Below are 12,329 nucleotides of genomic sequence, written 5' to 3'. Positions count from 1 at the left end.
CCTATAAACACCAGAAACTAGTTGCAACTCCTGGACAGAGATCATGTTGATTAATAAGTCGAGAGGGGTCGAGTTACCGGAACCCAATGTGTGGTAGTAGCTGTTCATGGATCACAAACACAGAACTCAGTTCCTGAGGACGGCTGCAATGAGACAACCCACCATGTACTCCTACATGGCCTCTCATCGCTACCTTTACCAAATCATGTTCACACACTTAGCTCACACACAGTAGGACATGTTCACACGCCTCTGATTCATCCCCGATGAATCAGACCTGACTCGACTCTAAGCAGTAGCAGGCATGACAAACAAACATGAGTGAGTAGGCACAACAGGGCTCAAACAACTCCTACTCATGCTAGTGGGTTTCATCTATTTACTGTGTCAATGACAGGTCATGCAAAGGATAAAGGGGTTCAGCTACCGCAGCAAGTAACAAATATATCGTTGTTGTCCTAATGCAGTAAAAGAGAGCAGGAGCAAGAGAGTGGGATTGTATCGGAATGAACAAGGGGGTTTTGCTTGCCTGGCACTTCTGAAGATAACATTGAGTCTTCATCAGTGTCAACGATCACATCATCGGTATCACGTCTATCGAGAGAGGACAAATACCGGCAACACAGAAAGGAACACAATCAATGCAATGCACAATATGATGCATGCTCATGACATGGCAAAATGAATGTGTTTTGGGCTAATGCAACTAGCAACAGATTAAATGAAGTTGGTTTGAATACAAAATTCAAATTCAAACTCCATATGTGATTATTCAAATGCCATTTAATTGATTTGTGCTAAACAGCAGCTATAAGTTGTTCTAACATGCATGAAAATGGTACAGATGGATTCCTTGAATTTTTCTGATAATTTTTCATATATAAATTATTTAATTTGGAGTTACGGTTAATTTTCTATGATTTTTAGAAGTTTATATAATTTTCTGGAATTTCCTGAATTATAATAAATCCAGAAAATGGTTTATTGCGTCAGCCCCACGTCACAGTGACGTCAGCAGGGTCAACTGGGCTGGCTCGGTCAAACCTGACGTGTGGGGTCCACACGTCAGTGACACAGGAGCTAATCCCGGTCAAACCCAGCGCTGACTGGGGTTTGACCAGGGGTGGGGCCCGCTGTCAGTGGCCTAGGGGGTTGGTTAGTGTGGGGGGGGTTAGCCGCTAATGATGCCCACGTCATCATCGCCGGACTTACGCCGGCGGCGACCAAAATGGCGGCGGCAACGCGCCGGACTTGCGCTAAAGGCGACGGAGGCGGTGGCTGAGGGCACCGGGGCGTAGCCCGGGCTCTCCCGCATCTGATGGGGTAGGTGGGAGGCTGCGGGAACGCCGGGGCTCGTCGGAACGGAGCTCGCGGCGGCGCCGGAGTTCGGGTGGTAACGGGCGCGAGGCCCTGGTGGGGTTTTGGACAAGCTGAGCTGCGCATGGGCTTCCTGTGAGCCTCACGAGCTCAAAGCCGTGCTCGGACGCGACCGAAACAAGCCATGGCCGCGACGGCAGCATGGCCGGCGGCAGCGAGCTCCGGTTGCGGTGAGACGGCGGTTACAGCATGGGGGCGAGCGAATGGAGAGAGGGGAAACACAACGGGGCTCACCGCGATGCCGAAGAGGAGGTCAGCGAGCTCGGGGAGGTCCTAGCGGCGCTGAATCGACCGGAGGCGAGCTCGGCGCTGGAGGTTGAAGACGACGGCGGTGGCGATGTTGCAGGGGCTCCCGCGGTGCGCTTCTCAGCGAGGAGGAAGAGGTGGTCGAGGCGGATCTCCCTGGGGCGTCGGTGAGGCGTGGGGAGCACGGTGGCTGTGGCAATCGGCGTCGGTGGCGGCGGCTCCGCTCGGGTCCGAGGTGCGGAGCGAGAGGGAGAGCAGGAGAAGGGGATGAGCACGGGAGGGAGTTGAGAGAGGCCTGAGGGGGTGCGTGGCATCCTTAGCCGATCCGGGGCGGGGCGGCAAGCAGGAGGTGGCTCGGGCGCGTGCGCGCGCGGTCCGGCCACGCGCCTCTGTCCTACTGTCCCGAGGAGGAAGACGACAGGGAGGGCGCTGGTGGGCTGGGCCGGCCAGGGGGGGGGGAGCTGGGCCGGCTGGTGGGCTGCACGGGTGAGGCCAGGTAGGCTTTACTCCTTTTATTTTCTTTTCTCTCTGTTTTGTTTTAACTCTGTTTTCTATTTTGCAGGTTTGTTTTGAATTTGGTTTTGAAACCAATTCAATTTATTTTGCTTCTGACAATATTTTTAGGAGCTAAAAGAATTAAAACAATGCTCCATAAGAATATTTCAGAATTATTGGACCTATATTTATTTAACAGTAGATATAAGTCCAATTCAAATGGCTATGATTTAAATTCAAAGTCCCAAAAATAAATCCTTAAAAATGTTCAATATTTTGGTTGGGACCAGAACCCTTACCAAAAATTATCAAACATTTAAGAAGAGCCTTTTGGAGCAATGAATAAGATTTCTAGGGTTTTTGCCCCTCTTTTATTTAGGGTTTTGAGGCTTCCAATATTCCTCAATTCAAGTTTCAAAAATATAGACATGATGCACACATGAAGCTAACCTAGAGCAATGCCTGAAGCTAGGGATGTGACAACTCACCCCCACTAAACAAGAATCTCGTCTCGAGATTCAAGCGTAGGGTAAGGTGAAAGGGGAACACAAACTAGCATAATCTTCACGATCCAGTTGCACTTCAAATGGACGTTGATTCGTTCACCACCATTGTCTCGAAGTCTTGCTCTGAGAACTCCAACTAACATGACAACGAGAGGAAAAGAGAGACCCTGAAAGAATGGTTCTTCTTGAAGATCGAATAACTCAGGATTAACTCACGGAATGAGACATAGCAACATCTCTCGAGCTGAGAGGCGAAGCACACATCCATAGGAATGGAGTGAAGCAGATGACGAAGGTTCACTAGGTGGACAACAATTTCACGCTTAAGAAGGTGGTAATCGATTGCCAACGTAGCGAGGAGTTGAGTTGCCATGATACCACAACGAGGCATCTTAAGGAAGGTGACTCGTAGAAATATCCCCTTAAGTGGCAAAAAGAATTACCTTTGATATAGAGATCATTGAGACTCTCTATATCAGCCTAAGGCAATTCCCAAGCGATCGTTTGGAGGGGGTCAGTAGGATGACATACTCAGACTTGGATGATGTGGATTACCTTGTTGAAGACAACGCAATGGATGAATTTGCTTATCACCGGAAATGGAAGAGATCCATGGTAGAATGGCACATTGGCGGTGCAAGCTGGGAACAAAATGCAAATGCTGGGAATGATTCTAGTAACTGGGGAAGGACCCAACAATAGAGAGTGAATTCACTGTTTGAATAGGTCATAGCATTGCCGAGGGGACTGAGAGCAAACCCAGCTAGTGCCGAGGATAACACGTAGCGCTTGTGCGTGCTCTCAAGAACTTGAGCATTTCCACAATCATCAAGATTCTACCAATATCCGTGTCAAGGATCCTGGCAACACAACTTGCTACCATGATGAATGATGCAGATGCAAAGGAAGATAACACCTTCTCAGATTTCACCCTTGGCGGGGCCAAGGAGATAAAATCTGGATGATCGACCGAGAGACATTTAGCACTCCGCTTCTGATGTTCTCCTTGATGTGCTAGCGTAATCCACCCATAGATATGGTTTGATATCTAGAACATCAAGTAAAAGGTCGGACTTCGGAACACAGAAATCCATAGGGGCAACTAGGGAGTAAACCCTACGAAATCCCTATGGGGAGGTGGCCAACTTCCTCAATCAAGATATTATAATAACAGGTCTTCCGGCTGGGTGTGTTGACCACGACATCCACATTACCGGTTTCCGAGGGACCGATATTATAGTTCTTGGGAAATGTTCCAACCATCATATCTGCCTGAGATTCAGATCTGGTTGGTGTCAGGATATTCCAGACTCATCGAGCCTAGGAAGAAAAATGAAAGTTTGCAACACAAATCGACGAGATGACGTTGCGGGATTCTCGGGAGATGAACTACGATAGCAAGCTCCAAAACATGAGCTGGTTCTGCTACAAACATGTGAACACGTTGTCCTAGACAAAACATTATCACATGGTAGTCTTACAACAAAACACTACCGAGTTTAGGTGGGGAACCATACTCGAGGACATTGAAGCCCTTGCATAAGGCATGCTCTTAAGAAAGAACTTCTTCTTCTTGAACAAATCAATCAGTGGCTTAGTGTGCTAGGGACACATATAGAATGAAGGTTGCAAGTCTCCAGACTACAGAATACTTCGCACGTGTGCATGACTGATTTGGGATGATTCCAAAGAAAGCAACATTGACTTTCTCGAATCCACGGCGGCAACTTGCATCAGATGCACATGAATTAAAGGAAGTCACTACTTTCATCAAACAAGTACTTCATGAGCTAGCATGAAGAAAATGCTTTCAAAAGTTTCCAACACTAACTTAATGTTCAACAACATCATGGAGGAGATAAGGATGTTGTCAATGGGCTCAACAACAACTCATCGGAATTTCCATATCACTGGACTTCCACCATCATGTGAACACGGTGATAGCATTGATCAGACCCAAAAGATATAATGGTGTATGCTCGAGGGATCAACCACGAGTAAGACAACATTACGAACATCGTTGGTTCTGACTTGATTTGACGATAGCCCACACTCAAATCAAAGGATTGATAAGACAATAGGTCCAGCAACTGATCACAGGGACCAATCGATGAAGATATCATCTTTCTTCAATACACACTACACAAGAATATGCCTTTGGAACGAACTAAGTCAGGCAAGCTTTTATCTTCCAACCCTCCAAGTTGTCGTTTAGCTTAACCAACTAGCTCAGGGATATCTAACACAGATTCTTGGAGAAAGGGTGGTTCACAAGAAACCAACTTGATCACGGGCTCAACATAGCGGTCAGGTGACAACCTGGTAATACTTCCGAGAAGATCTTCGGAAATCACGAACCACTGATATGTTGCTAAGCTCGAGAACAATCTTGCTTTTCAGGGCAAGATGATATGATCAAATGAGCGAGGACTTGACAAAATCCTAACTCATCGATCAAAGAGTGCACCAAGAAATAAGGACTAGGTAGCACGATCAATCTTAGAATGGTGATTCAATAACCAACATACTAAGAATAGGATTATTGTCCATTAACTACCAAGCAATGGGGTTGCTAGGAGTATTGAGTTCACACATCATGATTCACTTGTCGGTATTCCGGTTGCATCAACACGATGGCCGAGGAATGACTAATGATGGTGAGAAGTATTACTACGTCAAAATTCATGAGAGTTGGTGCAGTTCTCATGACAATTCTGACATAAAGGGGTTAATACTCCAAGGTAGAACAGAACCAAAAGCTGGATTGGCATTTGATCTGCGGAATACAACTACTTTGACCCCATCCTAGATATGGAAGAGGTACTGGAGTTTGTTTCTCCTAGTCATTCCGCGATAGAATGGCTTGACGGACCACAAGAGTAATAGGCATCGATAAACGAACGCACGCATACTCTTGACTATCAATTGATAGACGAGGTCAGAATGCAACTAAAGAGAGACAACTCAAAAGAACATATAACTTTCTGGGTTGTGGATACATGGGTTGGTATGCCGAACAAAGTTCAACATAATTCTTCCGGATAACCCATGCAGAAAGGTTGAGCTGGCAGAGTCACAATATAGCATGGAGAACTCATAGAGGGCCTGTTGTGATCTTTTGATCCAACAAACTTCTGCCATAATGGTTCATGGTATTTGGAAGAACGATATATCACGGACCTCGAGGACTATCGCAAAGGTTACTGATATACTAAAGGAACTAGCAACACTATCAACATGATGTAAGTAGGGTGAATATCGGGTTTAAGAACCCAGGAATAGAATACCTACTACTAAGTAGCATCACGGGATGCTTTCGGGGATAACGCCAGAGTCATCACACTGGGACACAAATCATAGCTAGATTACTAGATGATCCCCTAAGACACCTAGGGTCATAATAATATCTCCAACATAAGTGTCAAGGCAATAGAATACCTCAACTCAACAATTAGTGTGATTGAGCTGGCATAAAGGAACATCGAAAACCAGAGGGAAAGGATTTTGTAAATGCATCAGACTATTTAGAAACCTGGAATGACTCGGACAGCATAACGGCTGTAAATGCTCAGAAAAGATTTGAGACATTCAAAAAAATGGTGGCATAACCACTCAGAAGCACAATAACAAGGTTTCGAGATCAACAATTAACATACGGAAGTAGTAGGAACTGAACTGAGACTTAAATCCAACAATCTTATAAGTCTACGGATAAGTAACACGTGATCCTGATAGAAAGAAGAGATAGCCTAGTTCTTAATCCCCGTAGGAAAGATAAGATGACTCAGATCAGAAATGCATAAGGTATAAGGAGTAAAAAGAGCCTTACGTTCCATCCCACAATCAATTCCCTTATATAACTAAAGAATTTCTAGACTCGACTTCGACCAGTTTGGCTTGGTAATCCTACAGGCAGTCAAGCTCTGATACCAACGCTGTCAGGACCCCGACTCGATGTCACATCGATCTAGCCGGTAACACCTCATATCACTTTGCGGCCTCACGCACGGTATCCCCACGGGTGTCGCCTTACCTTTGCCCGGGACCGTTTGCGCCTTTTGGCTCACGTATATGATAGTGTCGCTAGCATCCATATGATAAGGAGCCCGGGCTGACATGACTAGTCGCAAACCCAAAGTGGCACAGACTTACAGGGACAGGCATCCATGACCCAGCTTCGAACGTGTCGGTCATCAGCAAGTGGGTCCGGGCTGTAGCACTGGGCTAGCAGGACTCCGGTAAACCGGGCTGTAGCGGGCTAACAGGACTCCGGTACTCAAAGCGTGACATTTCCCCGAAGGGACAGACACAGGAACGAAGAAGGACACATGCCGGCCAGCCTAAGTGTTCCAGAGCAGTAGCAAGCTACCATGGCTCAGCGGTAACACTAGGAGACATTTCCCGGTAAGAGAGGCTACTAAAGATAAACAACTAGATAGTCAGATCCCACACATACCAAGCATTTCAATAACATACACACAATATGCTCGATATGTGCAATACAACATGGCATCACAAAATGACTCTACGACTCAAGTAGTTTATTCAATAGGCTCCGAGGAGCGAGACATTACAAACATGGGTCTCATGACCCAACAATCAAAGCATACAAGTCAAAGCACAAGCGGAAGCTATCATGTCTGAGTACAGACATCTATAAATGAAAAAGGCTGAGAAGCCTGACTATCTATCAGATCCTGCCGAGGGCACAAGATCGTAGCTGAGGTATCAAGCTAAACGTCGAAGTCCAAGCGGAACTACTAGTGAGACCGAAATCTCTCTGCAAAAACATAAAATAGGCAAACGTGAGTACAAATGTACCCAGCAAGACTTACATCAGAACTATCTACATATGCATCATTATCAACAAAGGGGTGGTGGGGTTTAACTGCAGCAAGCCAGCTTTGACTCGGTGGCTATCCTAACTACGACTGCAAGCGACTCTTTTGAGGTGGCGCACACGAGTCCACATATTCACCATATCAATACACCACTATGGATCCGCTCCCGTCTCCCTACGAGAACGCCATCCATAGCACTCACGCTTCCATATCCGAGGAATCCGGCTATTCGAATAGATGATGTTAACCCTGCAGGGGTGTACTTCTTCACACACGCTCTCGCCACTTACCGCCCTGTACACGTCATGTACCTCGGCAACCTTCAAGCGGAAGCCGGGCGAGGGAGTCGACCACGACCTGACTAACCGAACAAGTCTCTAGTCCAGGTTTATCGCCTATTCGGGTTCCATCCGCAAGGAGATCCGGCCGGGGTGTCGCTCACGGCCCCAAACGATGTGTGCAGGGTTCCCAAGCCCACCAACCGGGTGCCACTTGGTACACCGTGCCACTGTGCCTAGTCTGTCCCAAGCCCACCTGTACCGGGTGCCACTTGGTAGACTACTAACACTACCTATAAACACCAGAAACTAGTTGCAACTCCTGGACAGAGATCATGTTGATTAATAAGTCGAGAGGGGTCGAGTTACCGGAACCCAATGTGTGGTAGTAGCTGTTCATGGATCACAAACACAGAACTCAGTTCCTGAGGACGGCTGCAATGAGACAACCCACCATGTACTCCTACATGGCCTCTCATCGCTACCTTTACCAAATCATGTTCACACACTTAGCTCACACACAGTAGGACATGTTCACACGCCTCTGATTCATCCCCGATGAATCAGACCTGACTCGACTCTAAGCAGTAGCAGGCATGACAAACAAACATGAGTGAGTAGGCACAACAGGGCTCAAACAACTCCTACTCATGCTAGTGGGTTTCATCTATTTACTGTGTCAATGACAGGTCATGCAAAGGATAAAGGGGTTCAGCTACCGCAGCAAGTAACAAATATATCGTTGTTGTCCTAATGCAGTAAAAGAGAGCAGGAGCAAGAGAGTGGGATTGTATCGGAATGAACAAGGGGGTTTTGCTTGCCTGGCACTTCTGAAGATAACATTGAGTCTTCATCAGTGTCAACGATCACATCATCGGTATCACGTCTATCGAGAGAGGACAAATACCGGCAACACAGAAAGGAACACAATCAATGCAATGCACAATATGATGCATGCTCATGACATGGCAAAATGAATGTGTTTTGGGCTAATGCAACTAGCAACAGATTAAATGAAGTTGGTTTGAATACAAAATTCAAATTCAAACTCCATATGTGATTATTCAAATGCCATTTAATTGATTTGTGCTAAACAGCAGCTATAAGTTGTTCTAACATGCATGAAAATGGTACAGATGGATTCCTTGAATTTTTCTGATAATTTTTCATATATAAATTATTTAATTTGGAGTTACGGTTAATTTTCTATGATTTTTAGAAGTTTATATAATTTTCTGGAATTTCCTGAATTATAATAAATCCAGAAAATGGTTTATTGCGTCAGCCCCACGTCACAGTGACGTCAGCAGGGTCAACTGGGCTGGCTCGGTCAAACCTGACGTGTGGGGTCCACACGTCAGTGACACAGGAGCTAATCCCGGTCAAACCCAGCGCTGACTGGGGTTTGACCAGGGGTGGGGCCCGCTGTCAGTGGCCTAGGGGGTTGGTTAGTGTGGGGGGGGTTAGCCGCTAATGATGCCCACGTCATCATCGCCGGACTTACGCCGGCGGTGACCAAAATGGCGGCGGCAACGCGCCGGACTTGCGCTAAAGGCGACGGAGGCGGCGGCTGAGGGCACCGGCGCGTAGCCCGGGCTCTCCCGCATCTGATGGGGTAGGTGGGAGGCTGCGGGAACGCCGGGGCTCGTCGGAACGGAGCTCGCGGCGGCGCCGGAGTTCGGGTGGTAACGGGCGCGAGGCCCTGGTGGGGTTTTGGACAAGCTGAGCTGCGCATGGGCTTCCTGTGAGCCTCACGAGCTCAAAGCCGTGCTCGGACGCGACCGAAACAAGCCATGGCCGCGACGGCAGCATGGCCGGCGGCAGCGAGCTCCGGTTGCGGTGAGACGGCGGTTACAGCATGGGGGCGAGCGAATGGAGAGAGGGGAAACACAACGGGGCTCACCGCGATGCCGAAGAGGAGGTCAGCGAGCTCGGGGAGGTCCTAGCGGCGCTGAATCGACCGGAGGCGAGCTCGGCGCTGGAGGTTGAAGACGACGGCGGTGGCGATGTTGCAGGGGCTCCCGCGGTGCGCTTCTCAGCGAGGAGGAAGAGGTGGTCGAGGCGGATCTCCCTGGGGCGTCGGTGAGGCGTGGGGAGCACGGTGGCTGTGGCAATCGGCGTCGGTGGCGGCGGCTCCGCTCGGGTCCGAGGTGCGGAGCGAGAGGGAGAGCAGGAGAAGGGGATGAGCACGGGAGGGAGTTGAGAGAGGCCTGAGGGGGTGCGTGGCATCCTTAGCCGATCCGGGGCGGGGCGGCAAGCAGGAGGTGGCTCGGGCGCGTGCGCGCGCGGTCCGGCCACGCGCCTCTGTCCTACTGTCCCGAGGAGGAAGACGACAGGGAGGGCGCTGGTGGGCTGGGCCGGCCAGGGGGGGGGGAGCTGGGCCGGCTGGTGGGCTGCACGGGTGAGGCCAGGTAGGCTTTACTCCTTTTATTTTCTTTTCTCTCTGTTTTGTTTTAACTCTGTTTTCTATTTTGCAGGTTTGTTTTGAATTTGGTTTTGAAACCAATTCAATTTATTTTGCTTCTGACAATATTTTTAGGAGCTAAAAGAATTAAAACAATGCTCCATAAGAATATTTCAGAATTATTGGACCTATATTTATTTAACAGTAGATATAAGTCCAATTCAAATGGCTATGATTTAAATTCAAAGTCCCAAAAATAAATCCTTAAAAATGTTCAATATTTTGGTTGGGACCAGAACCCTTACCAAAAATTATCAAACATTTAAGAAGAGCCTTTTGGAGCAATGAATAAGATTTCTAGGGTTTTTGCCCCTCTTTTATTTAGGGTTTTGAGGCTTCCAATATTCCTCAATTCAAGTTTCAAAAATATAGACATGATGCACACATGAAGCTAACCTAGAGCAATGCCTGAAGCTAGGGATGTGACACCAAGTCTGAATCTGTTAACAAAACTTGCTATGTTTACATGGGTGCCATCATGTTTTGTGTGCCCTTTTGGCTTATGGTCAGTAAGGGACTTTTGTTATATGCTTTGAGTAGTTTCATGCCGTGCCTTGTGTTGCTACGTTCTGATCCTGTAGCCTGTTGTTATATTGCTCTAAACATTGCTTCTTGATGTAAAATCCTGACATGTTAGTATTTTCACTAAGTCTATGATGCTGTTATATTTTGCACTTTTGCCATGCTTGTTTGAATCTTCTATTGTGTGATTTAGCCGTAGCTCAGTGTTCATCTTTTGTCAACCATCTTCAGTAGATCACTGCCATGTGCTTTGTCGCTATGTTAGAGTGCAGTAGCTTAGTTTCTTGTTGCATTTTACATGGCATCATGTTGTTAATCGTAGAATCGTGCCATTATTGTTTTGCTTGCCATTTGCAAATTGTGCATCCGTTTCCGGCGATCTTTATATCGATTTTGACCGAAATCAACTCATCTTTCCAGCGGCGCTCTTGGTTTGACAAGTTGAGGCCTGGTTCAATCTTTTCCTTCCGGAGCACGCATATGCATTGCATATTACATCCCGCATATCATGTCATGTTTCGCATCGTGTTGCTTGCGCATTGCACCGTCGTTGATTGTTGTTTCTTTTGCTTGTGTTCTTGCCTTGGGTAGAGCTGGGAGACGAGTTCATGATCGAGGAACCCGTTGAGTACGCTTATGAGGATCAAGCTTACGTCAACTCGGAGAACTTTGCAGGCAAGATGACCATACCCTCGAAGTCACTTTTGTCTTTGCTTGATAGTTGCTCGCTCTATTGCTATGCCTATGCTGTGATACCTACCACCTGCTTTATCATGCCTCCCATACTGCCATGTCAAACCTCTAACCCACATTGTCCTAGCAAACCGTTGTTTGGCTATGTTACTGCTTTCCTCAACCCCTCTTATAGCGTTGCTAGTTGCAGGTGAAGATTGGAGTTTGTTCCTTGTTGGAACATATATATTGTTGGGACATCATTACGCTATCTTATTTACCTATATACTTGGTAAAGGGTGGAAGGCTCGGCCTTATGCCTGGTGTTTTGTTCCACTCTTGCCGCCATAGTTTCCGTCATACCGGTGTTATGTTCCTTGATTTTGCGTTCCTTACACGGTTGGGTTATAATGGGAACCCCTTGACAGTTCGCCTTGAATAAAACTCCTCGAGCAAGGCCCGACCTTGGTTTTACCATTTGCCACCTAAGCCTTTTCCCTTGGGTTTCATGGACTCAAGGGTCATCTTTATTTTAACCCCCCGGGCCAGTGCTTCTCTAAGTGTTGGTCCAACCGTGCGGGGCCGTCCCTTGGCAACTTGGGTTACGTTGGCTCCCATATGCTTAGCTTATCCTGTGTGCCCTGAGAACGAGATATGTGCAGCTGTTATCGGGATTTGTCGGCATAGCGGGTGGTCTTGCTGGTCTTGTCTGACCATTGTCGAAATGTCTTGTAACGGGGATTCCGAGTCTCATCGAGTCGTCCTAGGAGAAGGAATATCCTTCATTGATCGTGAGGGCTTGTGATGGGCTAAGTTGGGACACCCCTGCAGGGTTTTGAACTTTTGAAAGTCGTGCCCACGGTTATTGGCAGATGGGAATTTGTTAATGTCCGGTTGTAGAAAACTTGACACTTAACTTAATAAAAAT

The sequence above is a fragment of the Triticum dicoccoides genome, chromosome 4A (assembly GCF_002162155.2).
Source record: "Triticum dicoccoides isolate Atlit2015 ecotype Zavitan chromosome 4A, WEW_v2.0, whole genome shotgun sequence".
Classification (NCBI taxonomy): Eukaryota; Viridiplantae; Streptophyta; class Magnoliopsida; order Poales; family Poaceae; genus Triticum; species Triticum dicoccoides.
This window is presented reverse-complemented; position numbering follows the sequence as displayed.